Source organism: Panulirus ornatus, chromosome 69 (assembly GCF_036320965.1).
Source record: "Panulirus ornatus isolate Po-2019 chromosome 69, ASM3632096v1, whole genome shotgun sequence".
Taxonomy (NCBI): Eukaryota; Metazoa; Arthropoda; class Malacostraca; order Decapoda; family Palinuridae; genus Panulirus; species Panulirus ornatus.
This window is the reverse complement of record NC_092292.1, coordinates 13,773,262-13,788,995: the sequence shown is the minus strand read 5'-3', so window position 1 is coordinate 13,788,995 and position 15,734 is coordinate 13,773,262. Positions and strand designations below refer to the sequence as shown.

General features: G+C 43.6%; 1 protein-coding gene across 11 annotated transcripts in view; it reads right to left on the bottom strand.

The window, feature by feature from the left end:
• Nucleotides 1–15,734, bottom strand: part of LOC139747513 (uncharacterized) — a 1,014,963-nt gene that overhangs the window by 189,281 nt on the left and 809,948 nt on the right. Inside the window, exon 1 of one of the 11 annotated variants that reach the window (XR_011712409.1) lies at nucleotides 1–184. This exon is cut by the window's left edge and continues 144 nt beyond it. The exons of 8 other annotated variants lie outside the window; for them this stretch is intronic. The gene's annotated coding sequence lies outside the window, so the exon portion shown is untranslated. Of the gene's footprint in view, nucleotides 419–12,635; nucleotides 14,621–15,734 lie in introns of those variants that run through there. 2 more of the 11 variants (XM_071659909.1, XM_071659908.1) reach the window with 2 other exon arrangements.

The window sequence follows — 15,734 nt, the reverse complement described above, 5'->3', positions numbered from 1 at the left end:
CCTCGCTGAAAGCGAGATCTCACCCGCAGTGTAACCCCATCCAGGAGGAGTCCGGTAACACCCACATATTTACAAATATTTACCACAGGATGCCTTTCAGAAATAATTTTTTTTCCCAGGGGCTTCTACAGTTCCAGGCTGCACTACATTAAGTAGCTGGGATAAGATGGACTCAATTTTTTTTTTAGAGTTATTTGAAGAAACTGTACTCTCTCTCTCTCTCTCTCTCTCTCTCTCTCTCTCTCTCTCTCTCTCTCTCTCTCTCTCTCTCTCTCTCTCTCTCTCTCTCTCTCTCTCTCTCTCTCTCATTCCTCGAGGAAAAAATTCTCATTTCGCTTCAGGAGTTCCTACTTTCTTGAAGTGTATTAATACAGGAGGGGAGGATTCCTAGCGCCCAATCTCGCCGCTCTTCGCCACTATCTACTACAAGCAAGAGATGCGCGGGTAGACAGACAGATTTCTGCCCTATCCTTAGGGAAATAATAATAATGATAATAATAATAATAATAATAATAATAATAATAATAATAATAATAATAATGATAATGATACTGATAATAAAAACAACGATAATGATAACAATAATAATGATAATAATAACTAAAAGTAATAAAATAATAATAATAATAATAATAATAATAATAATAATAGTATTGATAATTCGTAATGATGATAATAATAATGATAATAGTTATAATAATAATAATAATAATAATAATAATAATGATAATAATGATAATAATAATAATAATTCGTAATAATGATAATGATAATAATGCTAATAATAATAAAATAATAATAATAACAATAATAATATTAATAATAATAACAATAACAATAATAATAATAATAATAATAATAATAATAATAATAATGAGCAAACATTACTGATTACAATTATCGTTGATAATAACTATCCTTATTTTCATTATCATCATCAATATCATCATTATCAGTACAAGACCACAAACATTCCCTTTTTACTGTGCTTCAAGACTGCGCTCCGTGCAGGCGCAGGGAAATGACAGACGCCTCTTCGACGAGACCCTTGAAGTCTTCTTCTCACGGACAATGAATCAGCCTTACCCAAGGTGATCAGACCTCGTTGGCGGGGTAACCACTCAAAAAACCGAGTCCAGGACAGAGAGAGGGATTTCGCATTTGCAAACTACCGTGAACAAGGTAATCGCACAATGACGGACGTGTTCAACCCACTGACCGTCGTGGACAAGACGGTCTGGGACGTCTGGAGAGAAGATCCAACAGCGTCTTCAAACGCAGTACGCAAGATCAAGATTTCCCGAAGCCACAATCCACGTACTTAACTGAGGAGGAGGAAGAGGAGAAGGAGCAGGAGAAGGAGGAGGAGGAGGAGGAGGAAGAGGAAGGAAGAGACGGTGTCAAAAAGATTTACCCACACCTCCTACCACCTCAGATTAGGTGGGTGTGGTAAAGGAGGGAGCCAGGTAGTAGTGCGTGTGTGTGTGTGTGTGAAGGGCCTTCCATCAACCACCCTACCGTCTTCTGCTACTCCGACAGGAGGGGGGGTGGAAGGATTTGAGCCCTCATTGAGCCCTCCCTACCACGCAGATTACCACGGGGGAGCAGGGCGCCCTCATTAACCTAAGCCTAACTAAGGAGGTGAAAGAATTATCAGGCCTGGGTTAATGTGCCGCGGATAATCATGATAATTCTTACGTTACTCCCTCTAAATAATGAGCGATTATTCAAGACGTTGTTTATCGCGGTTAATGAGCGATTAGGGCGACACTTCTCGTAAGGTCTTGCTGATAGGAGAGAGGGGATGGCCGTAGTCCACCACACAGGGATCCACTTCGATCCTTTCCATATACGTATAGCATAATCAGCGTATATAAAAGAGGTTAGATTCGAGGAAAATATAAAAAACGACAACAATCAAATGAGGTCATTACCCCACGGGCGATCGTAACGATCAATTATCACACTTCCAAGGGAGAAATAAATCCCGTTCCCCCCACATCGTCAAGACAACGTCAGAAAAGCACCAGGAATATCCCCCTCCTCCTCCTCCTCCTCCTCCTCTAAGGTCGCGACGCCCAGCGAGAGAGCGGCCTCCTACAAATTATACTGTTCCCCGCCAGATGATAATAATTCCCCCCCTTGCAACACTGCCGAAAATTCATTCCCACCGCCAGTGTTTCGCGACCTTGTGATGCCCTGGAGCTTAGCTCCCTCTGGCCTGCCAGGAGCTCTGGGGGTGAACCAGCTGGTGTTGGTGTCATACATGGCCAAATTACGAGATACAAATGTCCATATTCTTAATCACCCTCCTGAGTAATTGTAACAAGAAGCAGGCCAATCAGGGGCGTAACTGATTTCCTACGACCCCATTTGACCTCGCAACTGGCTCCGTAAACGCGACAAAGCACTTAAACTGTCTCCTATGAAAGCTAACTTTAAGGTTAAGGGGCGACCTTAAGTGCAAATCTAGCCATCAGGTGCCTGGGTGTTTACTGCTGTGTCACCGGCTATGTGACGCCGTCACGCCAATAGCATAGGTGTACGAGCCGTCGGGGGTTTAGCTGTGATGCCAATAGCATGGGTTGTACGAGCCGTCGGGCTTTGGCTGTATATCTCCTCTGGCGTGAGTGGTGTATGGCCTGGGTGATAATATATGGCGAGGAGGAGCGGTGGGTGCTGGCGAAATGACCTGCCCTCCTGACCCAGGCTGTCGAAACGCCCTTAAGCCTCTCTTGCCTCGGAAGAGAGGTCTCTCTCTCTCTCTCTCTCTCTCTCTCTCTCTCTCTCTCTCTCTCTCTCTCTCTCTCTCTCTCTCCCACCACCCGACAACCTCCGCTGTACCCTGTATCTAATCCCCTTATAAATGAATCGAGCATATATAGATATCTTCATTCCACAGGTCTACCAGATTGTTTAGGAGTTCGATAGCCTATATGTGTTCATCGATCCTTCTATCTTAACTCTTTAAGGGGACAGAGCGTTGACATTATGTCATACGCTGGTGTAAATGGGATTAAATTCTTCTAAGACAGGATTAGTCTTCTTCCGTTGATTCAGAGGAAGTTATCCGTGTCACGTATATGTAAAAGGGACATTTGACTCCAGCGCTCTCTTGCATAAGAATTTTGTCCACTCCTTTTGGTTGGCGTCTCGTATGAGCAAGAATTTCAGGGAAAGGTGGAAAGATTTCTCATTTCAAGTCTTATTTTACACATTACCTGCTCACGATTTCTCATCCTAAGTCTAATTCTACACATTATCTGCTCAAGATTTTTCATCCTAAGTCTTTTTCTACACATTATCTGCTCACGAGTTCTCATCCTAAGTCTTTTTCTACACATTATCTGCTCGAGATTTCTCATCCTAAGTCTTTTTCTACACATTACCTGCTCACGATTTCTCATCCTAAGTCTTCTTCTACACATTACCTGCTCACGATTTCTCATCCTAAGTCTTCTTCTACACATTACCTGCTCACGATTTCTCATCCTAAGTCTAATTCTACACATAATCTGCTCACGATTTCTCATCCTAAGTCTTTTTCTACACATTATCTGCTCAAGATTTCTCATCCTAAGTCTTTTTCTACACATTACCTGCTCACGATTTCTCATCCTAAGACTTATTCTACATAAGCAGCTCAGACATATTATTTAATTACATGCATTTTGAATTCTGTAATTATTTCATCCCAAAGATTTAAGATTGTTTTCATGAAAGTGGATTTGATGATTATCTGGTGATTAAAATCAAACTCATAAGATCGCGAATAATTTCACCAAATGGTAAGAGACATTCAAAGAATGACTCTCCATTGTTCTCCCCATTTCATTTTTCATATTTTGCAATAGATTGATTAATTCGTAATGATTAATCGAGTCCTTTGCAAGTAAGAATCTTTGATCATATTGCGTTTCGTATTTTGATTAATATGCTATATAATCGAGAGCCATTTGTTATCGACTGACATGAACCAACCTAAGAAGGCTCCTTATTCCAAACACTATATATATATCTTTCATACATAAACTATATGTGGACATTCATCAATATCCAGCAATCACAATTACCTAACCTAAAAATTTAACATATCCAACAATCACAATACCAAAAGATCTAACATAATCAACATACGGAAAGTCTTGTTAACCATCATGATCTCAACCAACGTCCACGTCTCCCAAGCTACCACCTGCTACAGTGTCGCAACCCTGTGTCAATTATTCCTCCCTCCCTCCTTCCCTCCCACTTAATGTGTATCCGTAATGGGGCAACTTTCCAAATCCACAATGATGATTGTTTCCGAGTGTGTCTACCATACGAATATTAGGGTTATCTCTTGATAACTTTACCTGCAGTTCACAACCGATGGGGTCCTGGGGCCCTTCTTTCCCCCCCTCTTATTGGTAGGCCATGGTGAATGTCCTGGCCTGGGAGGGTCATGAGGTTTGCTATAAGGCTCAGTATGTGATTACAGCTTCCACTTCTGAGATGCTCCTCACGTCCGAAATGAGAGAGGAAATTATGCTCATGGCGAGTAAAACAACGAGTGCAGATGTGAGGAGGGGAAAGTGCATAAGTGAGGAGGGAAGAGACAGAGGGGTAGGATCCAGGACCAACATAAGGTGTTGAATTCAGTATCCTGTAGAAATAATGAAGCACACAACGACTTGGATAGTTCTAGAGATACCCAACGCTCATGTACACATTATCTTTGTCTGGCACGTACTATCCAGTCCTAAGATCCCCCCCTTTCGATGGGGCTCCTGCAGCTTCAAGGCTACTGCACTCCACGCAGGAGCAAGGGAAATGATGATAAAGAGTTCCTCCAGAAAGTTCCTGGAGGAGATGCGCTCCTTTTCCCTTCTACTGACGATGACACAGCCTCGCTGAAGGTTGACTTATCGTTGACGGTGTAAACACCTACGTGCGGAGTCTAATGGCACCGCATCATAAGGATGTGATGTGCCAATGAAGCGAATTATTCCCTAACATCTGTTCTTCTGAAGACTTATGTATACGAAGTTAGGAAGGACAGATAACGGGAGACCTCACGGTCCATAGGATAGACAGCAGACGACCTCATGGTCCATAATAAGGTTATCTATCGTGATCGTCTGAGAATAGATGTTTAAACTCTATAGAAAAATAGAAGACATCTCCTCACCCACCTCTCCCTCCGGCTCAACTATCGACAGAAAAAAAAGACGAGAGAAAATATCGTGCATAAAGAGAGGATACTACCTTAGAAATTTTGTGGGAAAGTACGGACTGGAGGAAGAAAGAAAAAAAATTCCTATCCGTTTGATAACACTGGAACTGATGTATACAGTAATCTGTTTGGGTTATGCGGCTCCAGTACCACTGAAAGAGGATTACCAGGATCTCTGTCCTATCGGGCAGAGGAAACTGATACATGTGAATATTAGCTTTTTACTGAAATTATTATGAAAATTGCATAGGACTTATTGACTCTCGTAGTCACCACTGACCAATCATACAGCTGGTTGGAGATTTTACTGAAGATCAAAATGACATAAAAGAAAAAATTGCTAATTGAAGAGGAATTTGATCAAATGAGTAAAAATCTTGAAAAAAAAATCATATTCCTCATTTGTGATGTAAGTAGCATCCATACCAGAATATAATGCTAAGAGGAATGATACGAGATCATTTCGTACTTTGCGCAAGATTTACGATATTCATAAATCATTCTTTCGTCGCATCGACCTAATGACCTTGCAACATCCACGAGTTATTTTCGGGCCATTAGGAAGCTATTTGAAGGGGCGGTTAACGTCGGTAGATCAAACACAAACGTGAATGAGTTGCGTCCTTCTGTAAGGAGGGCCCATCCGCACGAGGGTGTGAGGTATGAGGACGTTACTTAAATGTGAAATATGAGTACTATGTAATTCTCTCTCTCTCTCTCTCTCTCTCTCTCTCTCTCTCTCTCTCTCTCTCTCTCTCTCTCCATCTATCTATATACATCTATATACTTTATGAAAGCTATTCAGTTCTTTAGTTTCACCAAATTTACATTACTATTTACATTACAATCATATCCTCGTAAATACTTTAATAGGATAATGTTTATCTCAATCATTAATCTGAAGTAATTCAGAAATACTTATCTGGTTCTATATTCATCTTTTCGACGTCTGGACTGGATTCCGGGATAAGAACTACTTCTGATCGCCTTTATGTACAGTAACACACACAGTGGAATGAATAAAATAATGTAATTCTGTACATACTCTTTATCACTCTCATCATCTTCCTTCTTTCTGTTTTCATCCCTTTCTTCTTCTGTCCTTTGTTGTCATCGTCTCTTTCTGCTCCCTGCTACCACCTATTTCTGCTTCCCGCCATCACCTCTGACTTTCTGTTCCTTGTAATCACATCCAACCCTTTCAACCCCCCTCTGTTAACACCTTTCGTTCTCTCTCTCTCTCTCTCTCTCTCTCTCTCTCTCTCTCTCTTACGCAAGGTTTTCTTCCTCCTCAAAGTTCCTCTCATATTTCTCCCAAGCCTCATAATCCTCGCCTTTGCTTCCTCCTCCTCCTCCTCCTCCTCCTCCGCCTGCTGACACCAAGATAAGCCAGACAAAGTACATCTCCGCTGCACTCTACTCCTCCTTCCCCCTTTCTCCATCAACCTACGTTCCCCTGGCTGTCCCTAACCCCATTATACCTCCACACAACCCCAGAGACAAGAAACTGTATGCACAGGCTCAGTGCTGTGCTGAACAATGCCTATATCCTTTCGTGTTTACTCAATATATATATATATATATATATATATATATATATATATATATATATATATATATATATATATATATATATAGGGGATAGGGGAGAAAGAATACTTCCCACGTATTTCCCTGCGTGTCGTAGAAGGCGACTAAAAGGGAAGGGAGCGAGAGGCTGGAAATCCTCCCCTCTCGTTTTTTTTTTTTTTTTTAATTTTCCAAAAGAAGGAACAGAGAAGGGGGCCAGGTGGGGATAATCCCTCAAAGGCCCAGTCCTCTGTTCTTGACGCTACCTCGCTAACGCAGGAAATGACGAATAGGATGAATGAAAGAAAAAGATATATATATATAGTAGCAGTCCATGGATATATGACAGAGCTCCTAACCCTCAGCATAACAAGTGAACATCGTGGACACAAGTCCCCCTATTCAATCCCCCTATCTGACGGTCCAGCCCATACAACGTAAGATCAGATGCATCACTGACCTTTCCCCCATCAATCATAGGCATTATTACCCAAGTAGACAATAGAGGATCAGGGTACGAAGTAAGGTCCCATCTGACCAGGGTCAAGGTAACAACTTAATGGATCCTTTTTCTTCTACTCTTCTCTGCTTTCTCTTCTTCTTCCGATCCGCTGTACCTGACCCTGCAATAAGCTACCACACATGAATGACGATAGCTCAAGCCACAACTCCCTACGGTGGGAATTACAAATCTAATGTCTTCAATTGTGTAACAACTTGTACCTAACTTTAACTTGATTATGGTTAATGCATAGGAAAAAAAATAGGGCCAGTGTAATTATAGATTACGGAGAGACGTTTAAAAGTTGTCTTTACTATTTCTAAAATAAGATGATACCTGAGACACATAAGATATATCTAAGAAAGTAAACTCTAAGACTTTAATGAAATATGTGTACGTTATATATATATATATATATATATATATATATATATATATATATATATATATATATATATATATATATATGGGAGAGATAGGTGATATATTTGTGGATGTTCTGACTGTTAGAGAAAGAAGGATCAAGTGGTTTACGAACGTTTGGTGTGTGTCAGGATGAAAACAAAGGAGAGGTCGTTCGAATGTGCTAAGGAATGAAAGGAAGTGGATTCGAGGATGAAAGTGGCCTACAAGAGGTGGGTGACTGTCACTATTTACGCATCTGGTGGCGAGAGGAATGAGGAAGAGCGCAGGGTCTTCTGGGAGGAGCTGGGTAAATGCTTTAGCAATTCTAATGCAAGGAAATGAGACTTAGCGGCGGGAGATTTGAATGCAAGAGGGAGTGATGTGGTAGCTGAGGGTGAAGAATACCATATGGTGAAAGTAAACGAAACTTTGGAAGTGGGTGAGGAGAGGAGTGGATGGTACATAGGCAAGAAATATTCATATACCCGAATGAAGTGTATGGCATGCGAAAAGTGAGATTTTGGAGTATGAAAATAGTTAGCGAGTGGTGGGGTGAGGAAGTTAAGCTACCAGTGAAAGTGAGAGAGAAAAAAAGAGGTGTATGGGTGGTACCTGCAGTGAAGGAGTGTGTGTGACTGGGAGATGTACGAGAGAAATCGGAAGGATAACAAGAGTGAGGCGCTGGGGCTGATAACTAGGGCTAATGAAAGATGAGAAGAGAATAAGTCGGCAAACTTCAGGGAGAATAATAACAACAACAAAAGAGAGGATACGTCAACAGGTGAGAAAGCGGTAACAGGCAAAGAAAAGATAAAGAAGAAACTGAGTGAGAATTCTGAGGGCTTTTGGATGTGTAATATGATAAGGTGGAGTACGTGGGATGTTTGGGATGAGGAGGTATGCGGGGAGAGAGAGTCATAGCGAATGGTGTGGTGTGGTGAAGTCAGAAGACGGAGGTGGTGGAAAAGCCTTGTACAAGATGAAGCTTAGCAAAGTGTCAGGAGTGGATGCGACTGTAGTTGCATTTTTCAAGAAATGGGGTGATAGTAATCTTGATTGGCTTGTCAGAACTTTCACTGTATGTATGGTCCAAGGCGAGGTGCCTGGGGATTGGCAGAATGGTTGGATAGTGCCATAACATAAGGGCAAGGGGGATAAAACTGAATTCCCGAATCAAAGAAGTATAATGCTACTGAATATACCTGCCGAATCGTGCGGGAGAGTGGTGATTCACAGAATGGTGGCATGCATAGAGCATTAGACTGGGGATGAACAATGTGGCCCCAGAAATGGTACATGATCTGTGGACCAGGTGTTTACTTTGAAGAAACTCGTAATTGAAAAATGTAGAATGAAAGAAATTTGTATGTGACATTCAAGAAGCTGAAGAAAGTGTATCTAAGATTGATAGAGATGCGTTGTAGAGGGGTCTACGAACAAAAAGCCATGGGAATAAAGCTGCTAGATGCAGTGAGGAATTCTATTGGGAGAGAAATACGTGTGCGAATAGGAAAAAGGAGGGTGAGTGGCTCCAAGTGAAGGTACGTTTGCGTCAAGGTGTGTAATGTCACCTTAGGTGTTCAACCTATTCGTGGATGGGCTAGTGAGGGAGATGAATGCGAGGGTTCTGGAGAGAAAGGCGGGGTCCATAGTATGCTGGAGGTTGGAGGTGCCTGAGGGGCAAGCGACTTACTATTTGCTAACAACACGAGTCCGGTGGCAGACTCAACAGAGAAACTGTAGAAGCTGGTGTCTGAATTTGGGAGTATGTAAAAGGAGGAAGCCGACGGGTTGGTGTGAGCGTAAGTTTGAGTGGGGACGAACCTAGAGAAAGTGGAGTGTCTTAGACATCTGGGAGTCGAAACGGCAGCGGATGGATCTATGGGAGATAAGGTGAGCCATGGAGTGGGGGAGTGAAGCAAAGGTCTTGTGTGCTTTGAGGAGTTTGAAGTGTCTGGGTGGACTTGACCAAAGTACATGCCTGCCACGTTCCATGTCAAAAGTGGCCCCAAAATGAATGAAGAGAGACGAAAAAGCCAATAATATATCTTCTTCCATAGGGAAGGAAGAAGCTTCATAAAGACGTCGGATGTATAACAACAAGGGCAGAGGATGGCAAACAGACCAGTCTTTACACAGTTATTTAGAAGGTTTGCTATGGTTGGAAGAGGATTGTTTTCGTTTCTTTGATTGTTTTTCTGCGTGTTGACACACACACACACACACACACACACACACAAACACACGCCTCCGTGATGTAGTGCTTAGCGTTACCGACCATGAATCAGCACGGGCCCGCCATGGGTTGCACTTGCTTATTTCCATATCCTATGCTCGGGAGTCAGGCCCGCAGCCAATCCCAGCCGATCATCCTTTCTTCGGGTTGGATACCTAGTTCAGGCTGCATTGTGTGTATGTATGCGTATACTCACATAGGAGTAAAAAAGGGTGCATACATACAAGGTTCAGAGACGGAACAACATAAGTGTGAAACTCTCATTCTGTGTATCACACAAATGATAATCACAACACACACACACACACACACACACACACACACACACACACACATAAAAAACAGATAGCCGAAACGTGCAGAATGGAATCATCAGCATAAACTTGAATAGACTCAGAGGATGAGGAATTCATAAAGACAAGAAAGAGTTTGATTATCAAAAGAGTAATGATCTTGAGGATCATTACTGTAACAGAGTTAAAAGGAAGCTGTTGCTCCATCAACTACTACCACGAAGAAACGACCGAAGGGAAAACTAGGCATTAGAGAAAAGAGCAAAGTAGAAAAACCGAAGGAATGGAATTCAGCGGTGTAGCGGTTAGCGTTTCTGACCTTGGCACATTCACGGGCCGCCCGGGGTCGAGTCCGCAAAGGCTAAAGTCCATGTCGCGGCAGTCGGTCACAGTCCACCCAGCTGTTTATCCTCCCCAAAAAGCTTGTCGATAAACTGGGTACTTAGCATGATAAATCTAAGACTTTACCACAATGTCAAATACGTTAGAAATGTCAATGGCCACGACAAAAGATCCATCAAACTCTCCAAGTGAGGAGCAAAAGGAATGGATCACTTAAGAAAAGATCAACAATCGACCATGCACCACGAAATCCATACTAGTCCTTGTTAAGAAGGAAATAAAATTCTAAGTGTTCAAGAAAGTGAGAGTTAAGGGGGAGTTTTCGAAGTGGCTGGAGACAGAAGAAGTGAGAGCGAGGAGGTGGTAGTTGGAAGGGCAAAAACGGTCTTCTTTCTTAGGGATGGGCTGCACCAAGGCATGCTTCCAAAAAGAAGGAAAACATTGGGATATTAAACGAGGACGAAGAAGGCGAGAATGGATCGAGGTTACATCTCAAGAGGCACACTCCTTCAGGAGAGAAAGAAGTAGGAGAAGTTTGCCCACGGAAAATGCGGGAAGACGGCATCACTTCAGGAGGAGGAGGAGGAGGAGGAGGAGGTTGGGGTGGGTGACGGGTTAAGGGCTTAAAAGTGAAATCACCTGAAGGAAATTCAGAGGAAAATTATATACTTAAATGAGTGGCTTTATGAATCACAGTTAACTATAGATTGCTCAGGTCAGACTAGTGGAGAAATGGGCCAATTTACAGACATTGTTTCAGATGCGAGAGAACACACTTTCTTTTTATGCAAGCGATTATTGATTCCATGAATAATAATCTTACTACGATTATCATGAATATCAATTATAGTCATTACTGCTATTACTATTAGTAGTATAACAATTATAGTGATTATTACCATTATCATTATTCTTATTATTATCATCATTAACATTATAATTATTATCATTATCATCATTATTAGCACTATTTTCACAGAGTCATAAATGGCATTTGTATGCGAGTGCATAGTGTATTTGTGCATGAAACCTGTGTGTGCATGTGTGAGTGTGTACGTCTCTGCGTATTTACATGCGTAATGATAATGAAGTTGCACTGGAATCGTCATTCTCTTTTCGCATCTCAGAGAGAGAGAGAGAGAGAGAGAGAGAGAGAGAGAGAGAGAGAGAGAGAGAGAGAGAGAGAGAGAGAGAGATTGGGCCTCCTTGGCTTCAGACGTGGCATATGGCGTGCGTTCTGACCATCGAGCTTAACCATCCCTCAAGGTGGTACTACTTCAACGAAGCCTCTCTGATCACCTCCTTCCGTAAGCCTTCACCCGTCACACACACACACACACACACACACACACACACACACACACAGGGGCCCTAATGGTCGAACTCTTACTATACTATGTCCCACTAGGTGAGGAGGAGGGTGTGTGTGGGGGTTAGTTGGTCGGATGAGGTCCATCACTACTGCCTCTTTAAGAAACCGACCTGATGCCTCCCTCCCTCCCTCACCGTCCGTCCCCTCCCTCCATACTTGAGGACACTGGACACTACCGCCCGAAAACTCTCCGTGGGGGGGATGGTTGGAGGGTAGTGGGTGGTGGTAAGGGAGTGTCGGGGTGTGTGGGAGAGGCTTGGACTCGTATGGGGCGACGTTAGATGGAGATGAGGTGGGTGGAAGGGAGGGACGGAGAGGAACGTTAAGGGGCAGTGTTGTTTTGGAAGCTTTGAAAGGCCAGTGGGTTTAGTGGGCGATGAATACCGTTGGTGAGGAGGTGGAGGAGGGGGGGATCGGGGTCTCTCTATGGTAAACAAACACGCGAGATTTCCATCCGCGCTGCGAAGTGTTGAAAAACAAATTAAAGTTGACATCGAAATTCTGACTACCATTCCCTCGTTTCCAATACGCAAATAAATCAACCCTTCACTACCTCAAGAACAAATGACATATAACAACACATATTTAACAAAACCACTACTCACCTTAAAGAACCTTACATACATCTAAATCTCAACTTACAAAAAGTAGAGTTATAAGAAACCCACAAAAAAGGAGAGGAGATAAAAGTTGTAACTTACAATTATCGTGACTCAGGCACGGCGTCGGCTGAGCGCGGGAAAGTCGGGGGTCAGCCGCCACACGCTGGCCCCTCGCTCGTGACGCAGGCGCACTAGCCCTACCTACAGGCCAACAACCCCCCCCCCACTTGCAATTGTCAGAGGTCTACTTGTGAGAGATAGCGTAGGGTTCCCTATCATAGTCTCATATTCAAACATGAAAGACATTGACGATGATACGATTTACCGTGAAGCTGTAGGCCATCTTGGATTATGATCTTTCATAAGGTTTCTTTGACTCGAAGTTTCCGATTACGGTAGAGAGGGAGTTTGGGACAGGCCTTTAAAGACAGACAGACACACACAAAAAGGACTTTTATATTACCACGAAGAACCTTACGTTGAACGTTTCAATTATAAGATATCGCCGATGAAGCTCGATAGAAATGGTTCATATTTCTGAGGGTAAGAATTTCGTAAAGCGTCTCTCTCTCTCTCTCTCTCTCTCGTGGATGTCGCCAGCGGGGCTGTGCAGGTCCCCGGAGATTGCCATCGGGACAAGGCTGGATCGGATTATGAAAATGAGACGCGAGCTGCCGGGATGAGCTATATTCATATCGTGTTGTGCCCGCCTGGACCTCACGTTGCTATGGATACCGAAAAGGGGAAAGCCGCGTATTGTTGCTCTTGCTGTTTTACTGAGGGGAAGGGGGGGATCGTTTTGGAGGGGGGTGGGAAAGGAAGGAAGGAAGGGAGGGAGGGGATTTGTATCCGTGTGCGACTGTCCAGTCTGAAGGGGGTTGGAAGGTTGAACTTAATACACCATCCTCCCTCCTCCTCCTCCTTTTTTTTTTGAGCGATTTAAGTTTGGTGGATCACGCGAAAACACAAGACAAACACTCGATTTGGCGATTCTCTCTCCCCCCGACATCAAAACTCATCAAAGGGCATAAAGAATGAAGGGATCTTACGCGCTTTGAAAGACCATCTCCGATCGAAATGTAGGGGAAATTGCTAACCGAAACCCAAGGCTTCATGTGACCGGTTGTGTCCCCCGAGGCGCCACTGCATTATGGGTAGCCGAGCGTGCGTTCAGATCCCTTCCCCTGGCCTAATCTTTCTCACGCATGAGTACTTTTCGAGGAAAGCAAAGACCCAAGGGCTCCGGATACTACTTAAAATTACCTATTATGTTTCAAGAAACTGATGTTGAGATGTCGTTATAGTTTGGTTACCTTGTGGAAATACTTTTAATGTGAGTGAGCTGTATCGACCAAGCGTTGGGACGCAGCTGGAAGGGGGCTGGGGAAGCGGACGAGCGAGCTGATTGGCCGAGCCAACGGAGGGGAGAACGTGGGGGGAGAATGCTGTTGTCACGTACCTTCTTTCTGCCCACATTTCTGTGCTTGTTGAATTCCCTCCATGCAAGCAAAATCTACTGAACACATCTAAAGAACAAAAATATTCCAAATACGAGCGATACTTTGAATATCGTACTCATAATAGGAGCACAAACCTCAAATTTTCAAGTAAAGTCATCGTACCCTGGCAGCGCAAGGGACAGAAGCGGGGGTAAGGGGGGATTAAATTGAATGATGGAGACAACACTAGACTCACAAAATATTGGATGCTCACCTTTTCGAATTTTTCCTACATTTCTACACCCAAAGAATTGCTTCTCCTCCTGACTCATTGAGCACGGCTGATTTAACATCTCCCGCGTTACTCCTGCGTTCTATTCAACGAAGCGTACGATAACCTTTCTTTTGTACTTTTTTTTTTTTTTTTTTTACAGCGGGGGGAGGAGGAGGAGGAGGAGGAGGCAGGAGGCGCTAAAAGCGTTCATTCATGATTATTCTTCGGTTCTGCCAATAATGTACATCGTAAACGACAACTTTAACCATGCGTCGGCGAGTAGAGGGAAAGGGTGTGTGTGTGTGTGTGTGTGTCTCTCTCTCTCTCCCGTGTTTCGTTTCGGGTGTCAATCATTGAAACATGTCCGATGGTATTTATAGAGACTTAACTCTCTCTCTCTCTCTCTCTCTCTCTCTCTCTCTCTCTCTCTCTCTCTCTCTCTCTCTCTCTCTCTAACTTTCGGAGCTTTTGGGGTGGTGGGGTGGGTGAGTAGGGGGGGATAAGTTTTTAATGCACGATGGACCACACTTTAAACTGTTACAGAGTTGTTAGGGGCACGTGAGCCACAGCAGCGGTGGTGTGTGTGTGTGTGTGTGTGTGTGTGTGTGTGTGTGATGGACGGCGCTGACACAAGCCACATCAACAGTGTCGCCACGAACAGTTCTTCCTTATGTTTACTATCGTCTTGTAAAAGCTTTTTTTCCCCCCAACCCTTAAAGGACCTACGCCAGGCAACAGGGGGTGAGGGCGCCCTCCCATCTCTCTTGATGGTGTGAGCTGACGACACAGCAGAGGTGCTGTGGGCCTTTCTTTTGTCGGGTGGGCTGAGCGCACGACAGTGTTGGGTCTCTTCCGCCGAACCACATACGAACTCACTGAATTTACATCTAACTGTTTCCTGAACGCTCACGGTGATTTCCTCCATGTAACATCTCCTTTCGGGGGCACAGAACCTTAAGAGGACGTTCAACTGCATCGCTACATAGCACTGCTACAGTGCTCCTATAGTACGTCACTGCATCACTATAGCACTGCCACAGTGCTATCACAGTACGTCACTGCAGTACACAGCAACATTACTATCGTAACCACCATAAGATGTTCCTTCCTCAGACCCTTATTCGTTGCTTAGGGGTGTCTTAACAGCTCCTCGCCCTTCCTCCACCTCGATCTCCCAACTGGGTACTCGAACTCCGTCTCTTTTCGTTACATTGGACGCTGATGAATTTACTTCCCCCTCTTTTTTCTTCCACCTAAAAGCGTTCCTCCTGCTGAGGTAGCGGGTTAACGTGAGGGCTATCGAAAGATCCAGGTGACCAAAGGCAGACCACAAGCCAAGCAAGGTACTCATGAGGTAAATTCATGCCTGTGTCTCATAACCACTCATGCAGTGATTTTCCTCATGTCTCGCAATGAATGTATGTTACGTTTGTCCCATCGTATGATCAATACTACAATAGAGAGTGGTATCCCTCATGCATACTG